Genomic DNA, 17,961 nt, shown 5'->3' on the forward strand with positions numbered 1-17,961 from the left:
CACTTCCCAAGAAATGAAGTATGAAATTAAAATTCTGTATTTTTCGAAAATAAAAAAGAGTACTCCGCCCATGCAAATGCGGGAAAAAATTGATAATTTTGAGTAGCTTATTGTTTTGACAAAAAAATTACTAAGTGCAGACAACTAAGAACTAAAAAGCATTAATCATAATTGAGAAGAACTGTGATGATTTTTAATAGCCTAATTTCAAATATAACGGGCAAGTCGTATCAACTTATTTTTACCAAGGCGCATTGCACGGATGGAATTTTTCTTAAATATTGATTGAAATATTGATATTTATATACAACGATTTTGCATCAATCACAAACATCCTGATTTGCCATTCCATGGAACATCAGTAAAGATAGAAAAAAAACCTACAATCCAGCGGAAACTATTCGTATTAAAAGCTTCTCTCTAATAATTCTCCATGATTATGAGACCGAGCACGTGACTAACAGATTATTACGAGAATCGAATTGAACGAGGCACATTATTTCCATGGTTACCTTGGATATTGGATTATGCAGTACACTCTAAAAAGAAAGTTTGCATCTTCTGATGAGCACACAAATTCACAAAACACTCACTGGCATTAGGTGCGCCAGGTTGAAGTGAAGCACCTAACCTTCATTTAACCCAACACCATTGCCGCTATCTAATTACCGAACTTTGACCGTAACCGCACCAGCATAGTTGACGAGGGTTGCGCTAAGTAAACATCCTGGCAGCTACAGGCATGGTCAAGGGGGAAAGCCATACTTCTTACCATGAATGATCGTTATGGTACACGCAATCCACTTGCTTGTTACAGGAAAAGCAACCACGCCAACGTTTTCCGCTTTCCTCATTGCAGGAATTTCTTGCGCTTGATCACCTTGAAAATTAGGGAGAATCGTTCGTTCATCTGCCGGTATACCGATAATTCTGCGGTTAAAATCGTACATCGAAGTGGCGGCAGTGTGGTAGCCACAATTATAAACAGTTCCATTCGTGGGTGTACCGTGCAGTAAAAGCTGTCCAGTTGGAGGTTCCGCGGATAGTATCAACATTGATTAAATACCGCACACAAGCATTGAAAACTGATGGGTTTGAAAAACGCATCTTTCGCAATAACTGACGATTAGCACGATCGAGCGCTTTCTAAAATTAGGATGTTTGATGGAGTCGGTGAAGTCGCTATTTGCGCGCGTACACAACCCCTGTGATGAAGAGGTTTTAGTGTGTAAGAGAAGATAGCTTGGTAAATAATTCTAATCCGAAATTATATGCACACAACATTGCGTTTGAAGCGCGTGATTGAAATGGTTATTTATTCAATTCATGCCCGTTTCAACAGAAATGGCTAAGCTTGGGTGTTCAATTTTCGTCGCTAGTTCAGTTAAACGTTTCGAGAACGTGGTAGGTGTGACAGAATTATGAAATCACACCTACGTAACTTGACCAGTGTATAATCACAACATATGTGTTTGTGATTGACATATTTTCAAGCAGTAAGCTAAACAAAGACTGCTTAATTAGAAGATGTAATGTTAGTGTGAATAATTCATCTTCCTAGATTAGCTTACTGGAATAGAAAGGCACCAGCATGAGAATCATACCTTATTGTGTGATTATGCGTACTTTACAGCTTTCCCTAAATTCAGCTCCAATTTCTATTCAACTCTCTGCCAAACAGGGACTTTTGTTAACACTTTTTCGTTAAGCTTAAAAAAACCTAAAAATTTAAAAACTTTTGATCTTATTTAAATAATTTTAAACTAAAATATGGAAATTTATCCTCCTCCTTATCGGCTCAATATCCTCATTTGTTTGTTATTTATTTTTTAATTTAATTTACCCGTACGGGAGATTGGTCAAGTTGGGATTGTATCCCAAGCCTGCCGTGTGAAGATACTCACCACCGGAGGAAATTTATAATGGAAATTTATGATATTTTGATTTTCAAATATTTGTTTAAATGGTTTTAATACTAGTTTAGTGTTTTATTTGTGATACTTATTGATATACGAATCAGAATATGCTTCTATCACATATATTTATTATATATTTCATATCTTGGCGATCCCTACATTGTTTGGAAATCATAAAACTTTTAGGTTTCGTGCAAACGATCAGGTCGGGCAGACTTATTTTTATCACATTGCTGGATAGTCAGTCTTTGCTACTAGAAATTCTGGAATAAGCGCCATTTTCTATTACGCTACCATCTCCACCATATAATTAACCATTGAGTGTTGTAGAACCTTTTAAACGTTACTATTATTGAAATTTATTAAATTTTCATAAATCGATTTTCCAAGCCTTGTCAACCCTGAAGGAACGTTATTCAAAAATATAATACTCTTCTCTCAACGCGAGCAGCCCGGTAGTATATTGGATTCACACCACAGAACCGCTTTAAAATCTAATCCAAACCAACTCTCCGTAGGAATGGCTGACTATCAGGCTACGTGGTAAAATGAATCTAGTAATGCCAGAAATGGCAAGCGTCACCTAGTAGGTCGTTATACCAAGAAGAATACTCTTCTATGGAGCAAGATAATTGGATTGATTTAGCTTAACTTCTTTGTGAAGTATTTTAATCGAAACAATTAATTACACACCGTTTCCACAACCCCGCCTTGTCTAGACGCCTTTAAATGGCTGATCAGTTTGAAGCGATTTTTTAAACGTCTTGCTTGCCTGTGAAATATAGCCTTCTGGTGCATAGAAAATAGAAAGTTAATTTAATTAATCTGCTCATCAATTTCTTCACCGGTCTATCGCCGCGGTCGCAGTGCCGTCTGGGAAATTCAGTCTCGCTAAGTGTCGTCTAGCAAAGTTTTGGCTTGAAGTTTGCGGACTTTTCGAACCCAGTGGAATGCTTCAAAGTTTCACCTGTTTGATTGTCAAATCAGATGTTCAACAATGTTGAGTTTCCTCTGTAGCAAATAGTGTCACTATTGGGAAAATAGTGTAAATAGTGTCATGGCAGAGCAACTTGGCAGGTGAGGTGATGTTGATTGTTTGTCAAGCAGTTTTCAGTGTTTGTTCTTCGGTGTACAAGGACTTTTATGCGTTTTATTTTTGTTATTGCATTTCTCATAATAAGTAACTTTTGCTAGGAGGTTCTGTAGTTTTCATTATTTTATAAAACAAAAACAAGAGATTTTCGAATTCACAAATAGATTAATTGAAATAATTTGAAGTTATAAAAACAGTTCCCACACGTTGTGAAATCCATTTTATACAATTGATAATGTTTTTCAAGCACAAATTGTAGATGTATTAGATCAATTGATTAAACTTTGCAAAATATGTCTGTTTTTGAAACCTTTAACTATTCGTTTAATCTCTATTGCATAAGTACAGTTTCCGTAAATCAATCATAACATGATATACAAAGTAAAGACACCATCCAATAGCGGTCTTTTCAACTACACGACCGCAAGTAAAGGTGCAAAATCGATCCGTCACGGGTTAGAATAACTTTGGCAGATTTTGTTTTCTATTACGAAAACTTTATCTGTCATAAGTTATGAAAGTGAGATTATCTAACAGCCTTGCGGATATGGTGCCACCAACGTGACGATAATAACTGTCGCTGGGTTCGGCAAAAATCGATCACGCGGCATGGTTTTGCTAGAAGGAGCCCGTTGAAGAATGTTCGTCCACTTTTAATATGCACATGTGTGTATGTTGCTTAGAAGTTTCTGAGTTATTGGACGATAGATCCCAAAAAAAGTGAAATTCTATATTTAAGGAATAAGTGACTTTTTATTTAAATAAAAAAATAGAAACGCGAAAAGCTAATGTCAATATAAATTTTCCAGCAAATATAAAAAGAAAATCACATAAAGTTGAAACCGGCACCAGTCTGCATCTGGAGCCTTTTTGATTGAGCTTTCCTGGAAAAAAGTGACCGGAACAGCGAACCATTTTGTTTGAGAATATTTAATTTACGTACTTTGCAATATCCCACCGCGCGGCATATTTGCTGCCGCTAGCATGACGGAAAAACATACAACAATCATATTGATCGCCAAAACACATAGGCTTACTTTCAAAGAAAGCGTCAAAGACAAAGGAGCACAAGTAAAAGAAAGAGCTACTACATCGTTTGATGCTGGAGGATGCTGCTGTCATAAACATTTAACCAATGGCGTCCAACGTTTGAACGTATCGACGCAAAACCGTTCCCAAAAATAGTTTAAAAATGTGCACACAACTGACTGATGGAAGTTTGCTAGGCAAAATGTACTTCAAACAACATTGAAATGCTATCCTTACACTGCTTTTCTATAAACCACTTTGTATGTACTGTAACAAAATCCCGTATGCGGAACAAAGCGTTGTTGCAGAATGTTCCGTACGACGATCCCATTCATTGATAATTTTGTTGCGATGAAGCATGTGAGACTTTTTTTGTTGGGTTATTATTTTTCGCACATCTCCGTACGTAAAACTTTGTTGGGTCCGTGTGAGACGTCTGAGAGAAAGTGTTTTGAATCGGTAAGTAACACTCCACATTCCTGAGTGAGGAAGGCGTATGGAAGGAAGTAGTGGAAGATTATAAGTTCGTGGAAGAGAGTACTTAGAATTTAACTTTCGGCCGACGGGGAATTTCAACCCTTCAAGAGTGAAGAAACTCGAACAGTTGGTCCAACCGTGGACATATGTATGGCATATTTGATCCGAGCTTTAAACAGCTGTGCTGTTGAGCCACATGAATTACCACAAATTATAACACATTTTTACGTTCAATAACGTATTGTTTGTGTTCTTCTGGTTTCAGTGATAGAACTCATTTAGATCAAAATTATTTGTAAAAATTATATGTATCAATAAATATAATAAAGTTTACCAATTGTTACAATTGTAATAAGGAAAGGAACCATGGTGCTACAGTTATATTTGTTTGCAGAATCTTCCGATCTGCTTTAAAACTCGTTATATAATCAGTAAATGAAATAAAAAAGAGCTTTTAAATACGTGAACTAATTTAGGATGTATGACTCATAACCAGGGCTTTTAGGACAACGAACATTAATTTATCCGGAAAAAATGTACCACTTTGCGGGTGCAAGCATATTTACAAATACTTCAAAGATGCTCGATGAATTCTACGGGTTCTACAGGACTCAAAACAAAAAATAAAAAGAAACAAATAATATCATAAGCGAGGTCAACCGCAAACAATCCGAAAACACTTCAACCGATATTGGATAAGGTTGAATGGAAGTATGTTGACTTGTGTTAGGTTTTCCTTCACACCCACTTAATGGTGCGTAGGCAGTTTGCGGTAGAATATTTGGCAAAATAAGTAAAACAGAACTCGCGCTGTAAGGGAAATATTTTTTTCCGCAGAATATTTGAACCTTGAACTTAGGCATTCTGTTTTGTGTCAATTAGGTATAGCAGGAAATTGCGGGTTGGCAATTCTGAATGAATAAAAGAAAATTAATAAAAGGCATGTTCCAACCATGTTTCTTTCTCTGGATTATTATTTGTAGGAAGTTGATGAACAATAGGGCTAATTTGTAGAAAAATATGATGCTAGCTATTGGACGAACGCAACTCGCCTCAATGTAAACCATTGACGTCAGTGTGAGAAAAAGCGTCGGGTACATGAAAATCAATTTCCGGCTAAATCTTCACTCGCCATGACCATCCACCTATGCACCTGTTGATGGGGTTTTCCTTCTTCGAAAGCATCTCACTCGGGAAAAAAAAGGAAAAAAGTTGCTTTCCACAGTCCCTTTTAATCTCTTTACTTTCGCTCACCTATGAACGTGATCTGTCGTGGCTTAAAATTTATACATATATTTTCCACCGTGCACAGCAACAAGTACACTTCCAGCCGGAGAAACAATCATTTGCTTCATTTGAGCTTGAAATTACATTCCCAAGATGATGTGCTGACTGGATAAATGTGCAGCACCCAGGTGGGATCGGTGCTACCGAAGTAAATCTTCCGTAGCAACCTAACTGCTCCAATATGGGGATTGGCGCAGAGTTCTGCAAATGGTTGAGGTTTTTATCCTGAAGGTGTTCGGCACTCGATTTAAATTTGTCCTCGTTTACGTGCCCAAATCGTGTATCTCCGTAATACATCCGTTCCAGGTCAACCATTGTAACGGACATTGGACAGTCGGTAAACGGTGGTAGTGCCAACCGGGACACAGATTCCGATGGTTCATGGTACGTGCCGAACCAACGGTTTGACCAGATTGACCAGAAGCACTCTGGTAACTTACACTGCAAGGGCAGAATGCATTCGAATGCATTTAGTGGTCAGTGCAGGATTCCGGCACGTAGGTCACGGTAGGATTTATGCGGATATTTGACATTCGGAATGTAAATTAAAGAACCACATACAAAGTTGTACTGTAGGTAAGAATTGAGCATTAACAAGTATTTCGTTTGTTCCAACACGTTAAATATGTTAAACGTTTAAATTTGAATTGTTACTTTGACTAAATCATCTACTTTTATTAAATTATAGAAATTTGATATTTTATAGTTTTTATTTTTGATGTAATTAATTCTTCTCACTTGAGTAATAACAATCAATGGACCAGTGCCCTATAGTGCTTATATTTTCTGTAGATTCTTCTAGTCCAAAAAAACCTGGATGCTGAATCTGCCACGACGTCAATTAATTCCCAAAACACTTACGATCTCATCCATTTCGGGCCTCGCATTCTTTGGTAATCGATGGCTTGTCTCGCAAGAACTTACAGTCGTATACCCAGAAGCAAAACGTTCGTACAGCCTCAGAGACAGACCAGAACAGTAAATCCTCTCCGTGTCAGTGTCAAATATTTCGCCAGCGTCCAGTGCTCACCAACAGGATTGACGATTACAAGAACGAGACGAGCGTTGGTTCACAAAAAGAAAAACTGCGAAGGCTTTCACAGTTTTAGTATTCGCTCCTGAGAATAATTTACTTTCATTGCGCCTTTTCTGTGGGCGAGTTGAATTATATTACCCAAGTACCCAACCCCCAAAGGAAACATTAACTTTTTCCGGTGCGGTCGTATTTCAATCTGTAGTAGCGTGTAGTTTAATTGAATCAAAATGAGATAAAAAGAAAATTCGCTTAGCCGAAAAAACGTTACTGGTCAAACAAATTGGTGGTCTGTTTCATTACAGAATGTATAACATTATTCAAATCTTTCTTTGTATCTGTAATTCAATTGCTTGCTAAATTGTACACTGAGGATTCGACGTGTTTTCTTGCAGTTTTAATATTTAACGTATTGATGTGGGAAATGCGCCCAGAGCAGGTATGTTTGTTTGACGCTAAGAGCATTAAAATGATACTTTCTACCACCTACACTAACGAACCGTGCCGGTGCCAAATGGTGGCAGTAAACGATAAACAAACTTAAGGAAGTAAGTATCTGCGACAGAGGAAATATTCTGATTTTGCAGCAGTTGTTTTTCGTTTCACCGTCATACTGAAAACTTCACTTTTCTGGTGCAATCACTGTTCCGTGTGTATCTAGAAAATAATCCTCATAATTTGTTACAGAAACGTGCCGACAGTCTGGACTGGAAAAAAAACGAGAATCAGAATCGGCTTGTGCTGGAAGCAATCAAAAGGGAGCAGTTGGAAAGTTCCGCAAATTGAAAAGAAAATCAACATTGATGAGCTAAGCCAACACACGCAACGAGTGAGAAAGGCCGTTCGTTTATAGGATGGTGGTATCTAAGACTCTCGTGTACGCGTAAACATGACGGCACAGATGGAAGTGTCCTTACAAATAAGTGTCTCTCCATGCTGCTTAACTGATTTTAGTGACCATGAACCTGCTTTAAAGCACAATGCATAGACACTCTGCTTGAGTTGGTTCAATTGCTTTCCATTATGTGCGTCATACACAGCAGTAGTAACTTGTTATTAACTTCATTATTGAAACATTTGCATTCGTATTACTTATGAGTAATGAATATTATTTTACTGAACGGCCTCTTAACTGCGATAGGTGACTGTTAAAGATTCAAAGAATATTATAACAATCACAGCAATAAATCTGGTGACATGGAACTGTTGGCTCATTGGTAACTTACTTTATTGGTAGCAGCACCTTAAGAACTCCTTCGCTAAACAGTGCTCAACAACGATTTCGACGAACAATTAAGTCTTTAAAGCAAAAATAGCTTGAATTTACCTAGCGTTGGGACGGTTCACAGAAACCCTCCCCGGAAAGGATAAATGGCTCCAACGCGAAAAACTACTTCAATTATAGCAAACAGCTATTCATTTTCAGTCATTCGTGAAAGAAGCACGTTTTTCGCGCCTCGCTTCGATACAGCCCGGCTGCTTGCCGTCGTTAAAAGGGCGGGCATGACCTGGCATGTCTACCCCGAGGCCGGAAAACCGGTATGCTTTTCTACGCATTGGTAAATTCTTCATTCGAAGCGGAGGAAATAAAAATACAATTAGAGGTTAAATCCCAAATTTTTATTCCCTTTGCTGTCAATTTTCAATTTTCAATGAAAGGAGCAATTTCACTTGCGATTTCAAGGATTTTTTTTTGCGTTTATTGTCACTTTTTACAACGCGAATGACGCATGGGCACGACGTTATTACTTTACCGAAGCACACACCGATGTAATCGATGGATTTAAAGGAAACGCACTAAATTATGCGCACGGCAGGACGAAAATTGCCATCAAATCGAAAGCATGATGAAAGCCATCGTACTAGATTTAGATTGGAATCGATTTAGAAATTTGTTTGTTTTTGATTTTGTTGTTGTTGTTATGTTGTTGTTGCTTGGCGTCAATTTTATGCCAAGTGTTGCAACAAGGACGTTGGAAAGATAACGATATCCATCCGAGATGGGACGAATGAAATTTTAGAAGCTCGCTAAAGTAAACTCGCCCGAGGTTTAATAAACGACAGCTGGGATGATTTCGTCGATTAAGGGTTCGTTACGAGGAACGAACAGCGAAAATCAGGAACGTTTGCTTGGTGGATAAATTACAAAACACGTAGTCATGGCGCAACGATAGCGGTAAAAAATAAATCAGTCCCCTTACAGGGCAAAAGGGACGCCTTGTACAGGAAACGGTACTATGTGTATCCAAACACGCCCTAGACCAGCTGGAACTGGTACGAAAAATGGTAAGCTATGTTTTAGCTATCAAAACAGTTACCTTCTTTCGTTAATAAAAATCTAAGTTTTTTCTTGTAGTGGATAATTTTTAACCCCAGCGTTTTTGGTTTAATTGATTTAGCAATTTTAGAGCCTGAATGAAAAAGATAATAAACCTCACATATACCACCCATTCGTGGACAATAAGATGACCTTATTGATTTCGTTTATGTATTCGAATAGTTGTATTACAAAAATAAAAATAACTCCTAATTTTTTAAATAATAATCCAAACAAATGATCTATGCAAGCGATATTTATGACCTACAGTATGTGATAAGTAGTTGCTGTATTCATTTAACATTTGATTTCCGCAACAATCAAACGCAAATACTGTAACTTTCAATATAAAACAATATTGATTCAATATACGCAAAAATTCGAGACACGCAAATCTCCGCGGTTCGTCACAATAATGTATCTCTTGACCATCTGACCAACTGTGCCAGTTCAACAGCTATGAAAAAATACTATAATGCAGGACACTGTAAAGTAATAATGACACGTTAGAATAATACTAAGAAGAATTAATTAAAATGTTGCCATGAATAAATAAAACGAGGTTATATTTATTTGATAACAACATCAAGATGCTATGAAACCTTTCGTAAACCGGCAATACTTCGACAAAAGATTTAAACAAAATCAAAAAACATTTGTAAAAATAGGGTAACATTCCGAAAAATGACAGTTGAATTCAGTGAATATGTTAAGAGGGAAGTCAGCCAAAATCAAGTAAACCAGTATTTAAATTATTACAACGTTACATGTTCCATCTATTTTTTGTAACGTTTAGGATTAAAAACCACAGAATTAGTACCAATTATCATAAAAATAATATAAAATAGAGCAGCATTGCACTAGATAACATTTTGTACATCAATTGAATAACTAACGTAACCAAAAAATATTTACGGCACTTGTGCTTGACCTTTTTACACGCTTTTCCAACATAAACAATCCTATCAAACGCACAATCAATCATAACATTTATTATTGCTCTTGCTTTTTTTGACCATCGGAAAGAGGATAAAAATTAACCAGACAAACCAACCCGAATTACCGGCTGAGAGCCGGCGTTTAAAGTCCAACAGCACTTCAAACCCTTGTACCGATGCTCGACACTGTCTGGCTAATCTTTCAACCATCCTTCCAGCTAGCCCAAAACCGACCCATTTCCACTGAAAGACATTCGCATTGAGTGACAGTTTTCGGGCACCGGGGAGAACTTAGCTGGAGGGTATTTTTCCACCAACTCACGTAGTCCCGCACGGGCCAGACCAAAAAAGGGGCTCAAATTACATGAAAAAGGTCACCGTAAACATTTCTCACGGAGGCACGCTGAAATTAAATTACCTTCATAAAGGACACGGACGGAAGGTATTTGTTTTCGCGGGCGGGAAAGTTAGCAAATGTGCGTACGGGATAGGGGAGTAGTGGTTTAGCAAATACGGATCTCCAGTGTCACATATGTGTTTCGGTTAATACAGTTTCGGTCCGGTTTCGGTTCATCAGACATCTGCATTGAGGATGATTATGTTTTGATAAATCTCAAGCGGCGAAAAATAATTCGATTAAATAAATAAATTGTATTGTAGGATGGCCTCAAACCATTTTTGAATGAACTTAGTTTGTAACAGTATCAATTACTAATTATATGAATATATTTTCTAAAAGCAAACTAGTAAAGAATTTTTTTAGGATTCGCATTATTGTAATTTGGTCTTCATCATCATAATGATAATGAGCAAAACAATCATTTCAAAATGGTTGTGGTTGATATTAATATCAACAAAGGCCAAGGTGTTTAATTTCAAATTCATCACGAAAACACGTATAAACCATCAATTTGAACAAGATATTTATACCTCCATTGTGTCAGTGTTTGTGGAAGATGTTAATATAATGTTTAATTACTTTTGCATATATTATCATAAAATAATAACATAAATTTCCTATCGATTCTCGTACGGACCGATATCAGACAATAATTTCCCTGAAAGAAAGCAAACGAACTTAACGCGCTTGTGTCTCCTGCAGACAATCTGTTAAATATACTAACTGCTTTCCGATCAGCTCCACCTGGCTGACGCAACAGAATGCTGAAGAAAATTATCTAAACAAACGTAACGGCTCCGTAAACGGTCTCCCAGAGACGGTCAAATTCCAGAAGGTCACGCGTTTTCCAAGATCCGGGACTGGCGCCTGGCAAAAACTTCTTGGCAAATGGTATACCAGAAACAAAACCAAACAAAAAAAAATCACCCCATCTTCCTTAGCTGATCGGTTTAGCATAAGTTTTGCTTTCATTGCCTCCCTTCAACTTGGCGCTGGTTTCCATCATCAAGCGAACTGAAATTTAGCGTTGTGGTACCGCCGCTTCGGGGATTTCTCCATCTGGATTTCCACCTTTCTCCCGACGGACCGGTGTGTACACGCTACTTAGAAGGATTATTCCTTTTTCATGCGAGCTTCATTTGTAGTATGGCTTGCATCGCCCAGTTTCGTGTCCCATTGCCTCTCGAAATAGCTTCAACCGAATTGACGGTAATTTATTTACATACACCACCACTGCCACCAGGTGGGAGGTGTTTTTCGTGATCTGTTTTTGCGATTTTCCCTCCACACAGCGTATTGAGCGAGGGGGAAATGTAAGGAAAGTCGGGTTTTTTTTTTGGAACATGCTTACGACAATTGAGCGAAGGTGGCGCTGGTTAGCTTAGGCGAAGGAAGAGCCGTTTGATTAGAAATCTATTTATTGAGACCAATACCACATCGGGCATTTCCCGGCACGATTGACCAAAATTTTAACTTTTATCAACCGAATACATAATGAATTCAGTGTTTAACAATAAGCTAATAATAGCTATTTAGTTTTTATAATCAATGCAATAATTAATTTTCAAACATTAACTTAATGCCATTATGAAAGAGGTATTTTACACTTAATGTATTCGTAAGGTAATGTAAGATTCTTGGTGTTCCCATTGGCATATACTAATTTGTTGTATATTGTTGTAACCCTTTTCAGAAAACGCGATTGTATTGGAAATTTTGTAAAAAAATAATAATTATGAGTAGCTTTGTTTCGGTTTATAGCTAGTAACTGCTTATTTAGAGTATCTATTACATATTTAACGTAACAAACCATAAGAAATTGTTGTATTCAAACATTTTCATTTTGGAAAAAAATTATTATTAGAATTATTAACCAAAAACAGTGACGGCAAATTGCATGTATGGTATTGTATTCGCAAGGTTATTTAGTCAATAGAAAAAGACATTTGAACAAATTACACAAAGTAAAATGTACTGTGTTCTATAAATCGAAAAGCTCTTTTAGTATCCAAATCCAAATAGTTATTTTTTTTATTAACTACTTTAAGCCTCCTAACCATATTGATGTTAGTCAATATTGCAAAGATACATACGGTTGTGTGGTCTTGCAAAACCTAATGAACATAAAAAATTAAGAATATTTTTATCCAGACATTTGCACCGAACAGCCCATTGTGCGATGTCATCTCGTTCTTTGAATAGCCGATTGCTGGCATTAATCCGAATGAAACGAGATCATGTGACTGTTCTCAAACAAAAGAAAGACGTCTGTCACACGAAAAATTGGCGCTTAATTCTAATCAAAAACATGTTTTCTTCCATCAAAGCCAACCAAGTGTTGTGATTGCGAAACCAAAATTTTTAATAACATGGCACCAATTCGAATCAAACCGCTCCACTACGCTGCCTACCCCAAATATTACCAAGCAGACAAAAAGAAATCTGTAACACCACCCCAGCACCATTCACCTACAACACCAATGGCAAGCATCATCTACTGGCCGTCGTTGTTTTCCATCAATTATCGATACGCTGTGCCGGGCGCATTGGCGTCATGGGGCAGCTGTTTGACGACAGCCAGCCAGCCCGAGATAAGATAACCGATAAGTGCAGCGAAAAACTATTACCGTACGTGCGAAGCGATTGATGGAATTTATTTACTGTTTGTTGTTGTTCCCGTTTTCCCGTGTTGCGATGATGGTTTTATAGCTATGCATCGCGCGCCCGTTCGAGTGCTTAGATCGTTTGGATCCAAATCGGTGTGTTGCTGTGTTTTTCTGCTAACTTACTTGCTTGCTTAGTTGTCGAAACTAGCATGCCATGATATGGCAAGCGTTTACTTAATATTTATAGCTTTATTATCAGCCTCTGGACGGCGATACAAAAGGGAGATATAAAAGGAAACCGAAGAAAAAACGACATAAAATTCATCCAGTTCGCATCAACCGCTCAGTATTCATTTCACAAAAGTAACTTTAATTTTTATCAAAATTTCAGTTTATTTGATAAAAAATGATAAAAATATTGCGGTATTATTTTAATCAACTAAAACAACAAAATTATACTCATTAGAAATAAAAATATCGTTGTAGCACACACAAAAAACATCCATAGCATGCAACCTCGAGTTGTTTTCTTTCACTTATCTGCTGCAACCATGTTACCTTGTTGAGAGCAACAGTTTAAAATTAGCCGTACGTTTGGTAACCGAAAAATTTTTACACCATCGAGATAACGGCGTGATGACTACGCAGACGTATTGCAGACGATAGCCGTTCCGAGCAATTTGGAAGTCTCTTCTCGCAAGGTGGGGTTTTGTTTTTGTTCGTGTGTATGTCTTTGATAAGCTTTTTGCGTCACCTATTGACAAGCAGCATTCAAGCACACCTCACTGAACATGAGAAGAAAAGATTGAGGTATGAAAAGAGCACGACTAATCCGATCTGAGTGCCAAGCTGGAAAACTACACAACAATTTTCCTTTTTCCAATTTTCAATGCCATTAATACACCTGAATATCTGGAACGTTCGTGCCGTAATTTCCTGCTAACAGTAGCTACACGTTTTCCTACCGTGAAGCCGTGGTCATATCGGATGGATTTATACGATCATTACTGCCTACCAAGCAGAGTACTGCACCGTTGGCACGGGTGGCACAAGCACAAAAAGTGGGAACATACGAAAATAAAATGATAACAATACAGTCCATCAAATAACGGCCATGGGCAGTCAGTCGGCGCGTTTCGATTTCATCCCCTCGTGGCTACGATTAGAAGCAAGCAAGTAGAAGACAGAGAGAAAAAAAACACACATACAGTCCTGTTGATATCTTATCAACCACTTGGGCACATCGAATGGGCATAGTACAGGAGACTGGAATTGATACGACACCTTCACGGTTCAGGTCTAACCCACCAAATCTCTTCTCCCGTTGTTGTTGTTGGCAAAGGTACGAATTTTTGTATTGTCGCAAGCAATCAGATCGCTTGAGTTTCCACGCCCGACAGCATTTTCATCCTTCTAGAAAATAGGGGACATAAATTCACTGGTAGATCATTTACTTTCCGTCATATTAGATTAGCAACCGTCACGATGAAAGATTGTCCTGTGTTAGTGGACATTCACTACTAGACCAGCAGACAATAAGCAATTACCAAAGAATAGATCTCATCAAATTATGGTCACACGTCACGCTCCAAACAAAAATGCGATCCTACAATACGTTATCTCTGGCATTAGGAGAAAAAAAAACAAAACTGCAATATAAAAACCCCATTTCACAACGTACGTAAACGTACGTCATATACCTCACGTCAATATTGTTCACCGATAGGAAGGATTAGTCCACACGCTCGAACACACACCGCAATTGGTGCATATTTTTAGCAACGGGCAAGGCTGATAGTATTTGGATGGAAATCAATTTGGATTCACAATCACCAGCGTGCCTTTTTCAGCAAACGGTTTGTACGGTGAAGCTTATTCTTCTAGCTGTTGCATCCCTCCCTTTTCATAACGTTTGCTAATGGGCCAGTCAGTAACGGCTTGGTTGGTCTCGGTTCTTTTGATAGCAAAGCCAACATGACTTTTTATAGAAAATTTATTATTTATTGTGCAGTTGATTACAAGCATCGGAAGTGACAGGTGTTGAAATGGCTTTTGGCTGCGGCACGCAATGACAGTTATAACAATTGTTTATTGGTTATAGATGCGGTACCAAAACCAAGAAGCTATAAAACTAGATTTGTAAATAGAGTGATTCATCATTTGGGTGATCATTTGTCACAAGATGTTCGTTGTTCGAATCAGATGTTACCCGACACATATGTGTCCCCTGGTGATCGACACAGTGTGTTCGATTCTCATTATCTGCTGCAATAAACCTATTACAATGAGATTTTGATTTACAATAAGCAAATTGTACAACTCCGCACCAAATACCATAATGACACTTTTCATTTCGTAAACATAATGCAAATGTATCATTACATAATCGATGCACCTCCCACGCTAACCGTTTTTCACCGAGTGCTGTCAATTATGCACCGACACCGGCAACCAACCATCCAACGGAACCAATTAATTTTACGTCTTGTTTTACAAATTTCGTACCAGTGCGAAGAGTGATTAAAACTTCATTAGTCTAAAGTGTCGAGGGAACTGTCCCCAAGCGTCGTTGGTCGTCGTTTTCGTCGTCTGAGAAAATCGTTTTAAGGCATCGGTCGAAAGTGTCGGCGGAGAAGGAAAAAAAGTTTCTGTACCACGGTTTAGCAACAGGAAAAGGAACGGTCTCTCAACTAATAGAGACTACGTTATTCCTTTGGAATGGGTACCCCATGTACGGGGCAGCAGGTTTGGAAGTATATATTTTCTACATTCGGAAGATGCACTGTGATTAGTTGGTAATTAGTTTTGCAGACTATGCCCACAAGTGAACAAGCGAACGAACGAAAGCTCATTTCTTATGCATTCCTTGCGGTTTTTGGATGTCATTTGCTGGTAGGCATCTGTTGGTTGAAAAGAACTTCTTGGTGGTAACTTCCGGCGGTTTAAACGCAGCGTGATAGCTCTATTATCGATTCACCGACTGGATGTTATGCAATTAATCTTGAGTTTGTTGAAAGCATCGTGAACAATAAATATCTGTTTGTGATTCGAAAGACTAAAGTTGCATGGCGTGGAAAATGCGAAAATGGCATCCTAAGCCTTAAGATCTTTGGAGCCAATGGAGAACTTTCTGCGTATATGATAGCAATTTGTAGTAAAATAAGCTAAATGAAATGCTAAGCTTTTTTATATAAAACAACCAACAAGCCATTTAACCAATGTAGACATTTAACAGCCTCTTATTGCAATAAGACATATTTATGTCCGTAGGTAGGTTACAAATCAGCATCTGAATTCATAAAATTTAAAATTATTAATTAAGCTTTAAGCGAAACGTTAAGCTAGTTTAATCATTAAAAGCAAAAATAAACAGAACCATGAAAGAAAGAAAAAAAAATCTTTCTACATTTCTGCATTTACATCAATTCTAGCTTACGTGTTATCATAACCACTCAAAAGGAGAGTTCTGAGATTTTATCCGTCAACCAGATTTATCTGTTTAAATTTCAAACCCCCAAAATAAACCAAAATCACATCACCAAAAATTGAATTGAAAAACAATAAAGCAAGTTACTATTCCTCGTACCTTAATACCTCTTTAGCTTTTCATTCTTCAATCAGCTTACGTCAGTTTAAATACAGACGTTAACATTATCATCTGCAATCCGTTTATTGAATTTCAGTAATAAATTCTGATGTAAAGAAATACTGCTTATCTAATTTTAAAATGAATCTGTAGGTTTAATTTAAGATTTGGTAGAATGGTGGTTCTTCTACAGAAGACTACTTACCCATTTACTAATGGACGTATGCTGTGCTGCTTGACTTGCTGAACCGTTAAAACACATTACACGTTACTTATATCATTTTAAACCTCATCACTCACAGAGATAGCATCCACCATAAAACACTTTAGTAAATTATGTTTTCACCTACAACAACCGCGACGCTTCCACAAGACGTTTTACACACACACACACACACATACACATAACACACACCATCGTAATTATTTGCCAGAATGAAACCTGTCCATAACACGGTACGATACCACCGGCACTAAGGAACAGACACGCACAAATTAATGGTAAATTATTTCGCACCTGAAACTGGCCACGGCACAGCACGATCTAAGTAAACCGCCAATAGAAAATAACTTCTCAGTATCTTCCTCAGCAAATCCAGTAAGAATTACCTCTAAACCATTTACCGACCCAACACAGTATATACGGTGCTTTAGCTATTACCGAAACTCCCGTTTTGAGAGGCGCTACATTCGCGTTCTCCGGGGGGTAAATTCGTGACTAGCGTAGTGATTGTAGCGCGCGAGTGCCACCGACACAACCAAGGCAAGAATGATATTTTGTTGATTTTTTCCCGTTCTTCTTCTTCTCCCGCTATTTTTGTTTACATGTTACCGTACCGCAACATTCATCTCATTCAGCTTCATTTTGATCCATCCCGAATCGGTTCTTTCCGACCTTTTTTTTGCGCGCTGAGAGCCGAATGAACAGATTGTTTTTATATACCTCTCTATATCAACACTATTGTTTTGAGTAATAAAACTCATCATAATAAATTGCATCAATCTTGAACTCGACGAACCCCAACCAACAGATTGTCCTTGGACGGGAGCAACGGAAAACAGCCACTTTAAAACATGCTATACCGCACTGTTAGTGTTTGTAACACTTTCCCAATCAAACTTAGACTTTGCCAAACATTCGGGGCCCCGGTGCGGTGCGTCTCAGGAAGCGATAGCTCAGTGTTGCAACGTTTCAAAACGCTTCACCCCGATCGTACGCGCTCAAACAGCCAAATATTTGTTTCTTTTTACTGTGTACCTTCATTTTAAAACGGCCGTT

At 37.9% G+C, this 17,961-nt stretch overlaps 1 protein-coding gene across 2 annotated transcripts in view; it reads right to left on the reverse strand.

Moving 5' to 3' along the window:
* LOC128299615 (atrial natriuretic peptide receptor 3) overlaps positions 1 to 16,985 on the reverse strand; it is a 50,991-nt gene extending 34,006 nt beyond the window's left edge. For both annotated transcript variants that reach the window (XM_053035620.1, XM_053035621.1), the window contains exon 1: positions 16,888 to 16,985. The gene's annotated coding sequence lies outside the window, so the exon portion shown is untranslated. The remainder of the gene's footprint in view (positions 1 to 16,887) is intronic.
* Positions 16,986 to 17,961: the final 976 nt, after the last annotated feature.

Source organism: Anopheles moucheti, chromosome 2, assembly GCF_943734755.1.
Source record: "Anopheles moucheti chromosome 2, idAnoMoucSN_F20_07, whole genome shotgun sequence".
Classification (NCBI taxonomy): Eukaryota; Metazoa; Arthropoda; class Insecta; order Diptera; family Culicidae; genus Anopheles; species Anopheles moucheti.